We start from the raw sequence: 6,000 nt of genomic DNA on the forward strand, positions 1-6,000 counted from the left end.
TGCGCGTGTCCTTACGTGCGGCGGGCAGGTGGAGCAGTACTGAGAGGCTGGGCATTGTTATGTATCTAAGGGGATGTGATTGTGTGTGGCCGGGTGTGAGGAATTCTGAGTGTGTGTGTGAGTTTGACTGTGTGAGGGGCTGGCCTTCTGTGCCTGGCAGGTTCTCTGTGTCGGCTGGGTAGAGATAATCACGAGACCGGGTGTGGGTGGCTTTTGAGCAGGTGGGGCTGTGGCTTTTAGGGTGACGGTTGTCAGGCAGGATGGTCACACACACTCAGACACACACGACTGCCACCTGTCTTAGGGGACCAAGATGGCTGCTGAGCACGTGCCGTGTGCTGGGCCCTGGCGCGGGCATGCAGGGTCCACAGAGGTGTGACGCATACCCGGCCACTGCCGTTGGGAGACAGGAGCAGGGAAGGGGAGGGACGCTTCAAGGGGGTATCACAAGTTAGCTGCCGATAAGGACCACCCGTGACGTGAGGGTGCACAAGACGCAGAGGAGGGAGTAGCTGACCCTGTCAGGTTCTGTGGGGGAGTGGGAAGTGAGTCAGGATTGACTTTCCGGAAGGGCTCACCTGCTCAGAGTGGTGCAAGATGCAGATGAGGTCTGGGGCCAAGGGGAGAGGGAGGCCATCCTGGGCAAAAGAAACAAAGGAAGAGTATGAGCACGGGCACTGGGCTCGCTAGCCTGGCAAAGGCAAGTTGCCTGCCTTTGCCCAGCTGTTGTCTGGGAACTTCAAGGCGCAGGGCTTGCGGGGAGCTGGACAGATTCAAGGCGCCGCTCACACTAAAAGCAGGGACACTGGCCTGGAAGGTAGGGTATTTGGGTTCTCATTCTTCGCGACCCTGGGCACGTCACTTTGACTTTGTGGGCCTCAGTTTGGATCTTGGGGATTGGACGGTTCATAAAGCCCATCCCCGTTCTGTGGCTCTTCTCCCCATGGCCAGTCAAACCCATGACTCACTGTTCTCGAAGTCAGGCACTTCTTCCATCTAACCTCAGTCTTTCCTGCTTCCTCCTGGGTTGCTTCTTCTCACACTCCACAGATATTTACCCAGCATCTGGCCCTCTGCATGTCACTGTGGGAAGGCACAGGGAGCTGGAGAATGCAGACCAGACCTGGGAGGGGCAGTTCAGTGTCGGGGGTGGGCGGGGGGGCGGGTAGCTGGCGGGTAAGAACAGGAGTGTTGATTTGGCTCCTGGCTCCACCACTGCTGAGCTTTGAGATTTTGGGCAAGTTACTTCATCCCTCTGCACTTCAGTCTCTTCATCTGCTATCTCCTTCAGGGAGAACAACCCGGACCTTGCAGAGTGGCTAGGCCTAGCCAAAAGCAGGTACTCATTAAAGGACAGCAATTCTTTTTAGGGCTGCAAAGAAGTAGAGCTGGGATTCAAGCCCAGGTCTGTGTGCCCCCAAGCTCACGTTTGCCTGCTGTCTCCCCAGTCAGCCCCTATGATGGCTGCCTCCCCTGCCAGCCCCTGTGCCAAGCCGGGCTGGCCTCAGGTTTGGAATCTCCACGGCACTGGGATTGGGCAGCAGAAACAGCTTGCAGAAGAACCATCAGAGGAGACGGAGGTGATTGGGGTCCCTCCGCCCCTCTGCCCCACCCACCCCTTTGTCCGGTCTCCTGACAGGGTCTTCCTCCAGGGCCCGAAGCCCCTGCTCTCATCTAGGTGCGCTGACCTCCTCCTCTGGTTTTCTTGTCTCCCACTTCCGGTCCCCCGCCCCTTCCAGCCTAAGTTGTCATGGGGATAGTCCTCAGCATCCCTAGCTTCCTCTTGCCCTCATCTTATGGTATCCATAGCGACAGCCCCCATTCATTTCCATGGCAACTGCATCCTGATCCTGTCCCCTGCTGGCTGCCTGGCTCCGGGCAGTGCCAATAAAGGGAAGGAGGGAAAGAGACCTCCCATTAGGAGCAGCATCTGGGGAGAGTCAATGCCCCATGCCTTGGGCAGGCCACCCTAAATCCCTACAGAATGTCATGCCCTGCTTCTCCCCATCTTAGTGCCTTGGCTCACACAAGGTCACTCACTCACTTCTACCAGCTCCTCCTAGGCAAGGCCCTGGTCAACGCTTTCTCCCCAGGGAAGCCTCTAAGGCAGCAGGGGAACTAGTCCAGGCTCTGGGCTTTGGATTCCTGTTCTGCAACATGCTAACTCTGAGACCTTTGGCAATTACTTTCCCCCTCAGAGCCTTTTTCCTCACCTGCAAAATAGGAATCCTAATTCTTCCTTCACGTTTGTCGTGCAGATTAAATAATGTGCGGAAAATGCCTGACACGGGGAAGGTGCACTGTAAGTGTGAGTTTATTTTTATTCTGCTCAGCCACCCCCAAGCCGAAGGAATCTCTCTCCTGAGCTCCCCCAGCACTTCCTCTGTTCCCCAGCCTTGAGAACTTTCAGCTTTGTACTGTGGTTATTTGTGTAACGTGGTTTATTTCCCCCGCTGCAGAGGATGCGCTTCAGTTTCCCGCACAGAATGGCCCAGAAGACAGTGCACATAGGCACATGTGTGTGTCTGTGTGTATCTGTATTCTTGTGTTCTTTGCTCCTGGTGGGGAGGAGTCTGGGGTGGGGGGGGGGGGCTCCCAGGCCCTTTCTGAAGTCCAGGAATCCAAAGAGGGAATTGCGTTTCCCTCTAGCCCTGCACAGATGAAAAACAAGTGCAGAGAGGTAAAGGGACATGCCCAGGCTCACACGGCTGGTAAATGGCACTCAAGACTTGAAGCCAGGCTTCCCAGCTTTTTCCTGCCCGTATTATGAGTGTGTGTGTGTGTGTGCATGCGCGCACACACCTGTGAGTGCATATGAGAGAGAGAGGAGAGATTTTCCATGCGATCAGCATGCCCCTCAGTGTTTTGGGGGCCCTGAGTAAAGGGATTTCACATGCCCAGGTCTGGTCTCTTCAGCAGTATGTATGATATCAGGAAAAACACCCTCAAACACTGTCCTTTTTGCCAGGCCCTCTTGGGGGAGGCTGTGCTGACAGCCTGACCCCCCTGCCACTCTTCCCTTGGCAACCAAAGTTGGGGGCCAGCTCCGAAGGGAAGAATTGCCAACGAGTGGAGAACCAGGGGCAGCATGGAGCCAGAAGTGGCGAGAGGCAGCGAGATGTCATGAAAAAACAGCCTGGGCCCTGTGTTTGCATCCTGACTTTCTCACTTAATAGGCTGTGTGACCTTAAGCAAGTTTATATCACCTCTCTGAGCCTCCATGTCCTCATCTATAACACGGGGCTAATGGCGTCTTCGTCGATAAGTTTCAAGGATTCAGTCAGCTCATTAATGCTCTTGCCCTAGGGATAGAGGTGACCATAGAGCCCTATGGCAGCAGAGGAAGGACCTGTAAGCCAACCCGTGTGGAGGGGGCAGGTAGGCATGGAAGGGCACATGTGAGCTAAATGTTGAAGGGTGAGCAGGAGGTAGCCAGGTTGAAGTCATGGGGCAGAAGGTATATGAGGCAGGGGTCAGGTCAGGAGAGCCATCCACCGCTCTGCTGAGGTAGTTGGAGGTTATCCCCTGGGTGATGATTCCTATAAAGCCTAAGGTAGATCACATCCCTCTTCTGCTCATCTCAGTCAGAGCAAAAGCCAAAGTCTTTATCGCGGGCTCAGTGTCCTTCACGATTTGGTCCCCATTCCCCCTCTGATCTTACCTCCTCTCACTCTCCCCTCATTCACCCCGCTCCAGCAATACTGGCCTCCTTGCTGTTTCTCAAACATGCCGGGCATTGCTCTACCTTAACGTCTTTGCACTGGCTCTACCTTCTGTCTGGACTCCTTTGGCCTCAGGTGACCCCAGCACTCACTCCCTCACTTCCATCTGGGCTCAGCTTATATGCCATTTCTTCAAAAAGACCTTCCCTGACCGCCATGTTGAAAACAGCACCTTGGATCACTCTGCCGTATTTTCCTTCCTAGCACTTATCTCTACCTGAAATGATAGTGTATATTCACAGTCTGCCTCTCCCACTAGAATGTCACCTCCCCTAGGGAACACATCTTGTGTGTCTTGTTCACTATTATATACCCAGCACCCAGCACTGTGCCTGGCACATGGAAAATGCTCAACTGTTGCTCGTTGAATGAGTTCTGAGGAGCTGTGGGAGGGTTCTAGTGGGGGAGTAAAATGGTCAGATCTGTACTTTGGAGGGCTCTCTCTGGCCGCAGGCTGGAGAATGGATAGGAAGAGGACACTGGCGGCGGAGGTCAAGGCTCAGGTGGGAGGATTTATTAGCACAGCCACCAGAGCTCATTCATTGACTCCTTCACTCCAGAAGCTTTTATCGAGCTACTCTGTTCCAGGCCTTGTGCTCGGTGCTGGCAACAGATTACCAAATTCTCTTCCTGTGCTGGGATTCTGGGAGTTATGAACACAAATAGCTGTCACGCTTTGCCAAAGCTAACCTGCACCATAAAAAGAAGGACAGACATGTGCTGTGTGTGGGAGCTCTGAACAGGATCAGCAATAATTTCTGGCTGGAGGCGGGCTTCAGGAGGGCTTCTTAGTGGTGGCATATGACCTGAATCTTGATAGAAGTAGGGTGTGGGGGGATTTCTCAGATTGCAGATGGCAGAGATGATAGGGACTGCATTCCAGGTGGAAGGTACTGTATGAGCAGTTTGGGAGGTGGGAAGCAGAGGAGTATTTGGGAGAAACAGGATCTGGGCCAGGCTGGAGGGAAGGGTAGATGGATGGGGTGGGGGGCTGGCAGCTCACCCTGCAGACTGGCTGAATGTTTAAGAGTGTGAGCTCTGGAGTCAGACTGCCTGGATTTGAATCCTGGCTCCAGCATCAGTAGCTGTGAGAGCACTGATAAGTTACTTACCCTCTCTGGGCCTCAGTTTCTGGATGCATAAAATGAAGATAAATCACAATATCTATCTCGTAGGGTTGTTTTGAAGAGTAAACAGGTTACTAAACGTGAAGTGGTAAGAACAGTGCGTGACGTGCTAAGTGCTCTATAAGCATTAGCTATTGTATCTTTGAGAAGCCTCAAGTGCCAGAATGAGAAACTTGGGCTATCTCTTGTGGGCAGCGGGAGCTATGGATGGTTCATGAACAGAGGAGACAATTGGATCAAACCGGTGTTTGAGCTGTGTGCTGAGAGGGAGAGGTTTGGAAGATTGGTGGGCGGGATCCTTCAGTCCTGAGGAGCATCTTAGATGCTGGGGTTGGTTGGGGAGGGGCTAGACTAGGTCTGACCCCCAAAGTGGGACTTCACAAGCCCCTGAGACCCAGGAGGAGAGAGGATTTGGGGTAGAGGGCAGTTCCCCAGTCTGTTTCTGCCTTGCTCCTGGCAATGTTATAGACTGACGTTGGGAGGGTGGAGGATGAATGGTGGGCGGGGGGGTGCCCCTCTAGGGTGGAGCTGAGCTCTACCCCTGCAGCCCAGGACCTGGCCTGATGGGTGGGTGCAGCCTCCCCCCTGCACCCAGCCCCCAGCCCAAAGTGCTCTCCCACAAGGCTGGCAGGTCTTCAGCTTAAGTTCCTACACAGGTAGGGAGTTCCCCTACATCCAGCCCAGCTTGCCCTGCCCTGCGCCCTGGCCTCTGCTAAGTAGGGGTTGGGGAGTGGCCCCTTAAGCCTTTCCAGCCAAGAGCCCCCTCAACCATGTGCCTGCCCAAACCAGACCATTCTCTGGGCTCCACCACACCCATTCCCCCCACAACCCCCATGCCTCACCCACCTGTCCCTTCCCTCCCGGCCCCCCCTCCTCCGTTCTCCTCACCTCTGTGGCTCCTCACCTTGCCTGCTAGGCAGGGCGCCTGGGCGCTGTCGCCACCTGGGTTCCCTGGCAGCCTGGTTGCCATGGCACCATGGGAGCAGGTCTGGCGGAACAACAGCTCTGGGCAACCAGGGCAGGCAAGGCCCAGTGCCCCGCTCCTGCCAGTCTTCAACCTCAAGACTTTTGCGCCCCCCTCAGCTGAGCAGAGGAGGCCATGAGGAGAAAAAAGAAATTGCCCCGCAGGGCAGCTCTTTACCTGTGAGGAT

At 54.9% G+C, this 6,000-nt stretch overlaps 1 protein-coding gene across 6 annotated transcripts in view; it reads left to right on the forward strand.

The window, feature by feature from the left end:
* Positions 1–6,000, forward strand: part of IQSEC2 (IQ motif and Sec7 domain ArfGEF 2) — a 75,708-nt gene that overhangs the window by 49,872 nt on the left and 19,836 nt on the right. The gene's annotated exons all lie outside the window — the stretch shown is intronic.

The sequence above is a fragment of the Leptonychotes weddellii genome, chromosome X, assembly GCF_054177405.1.
Source record: "Leptonychotes weddellii isolate Sample4059 chromosome X, ASM5417740v2, whole genome shotgun sequence".
NCBI classification, from domain to species: Eukaryota; Metazoa; Chordata; class Mammalia; order Carnivora; family Phocidae; genus Leptonychotes; species Leptonychotes weddellii.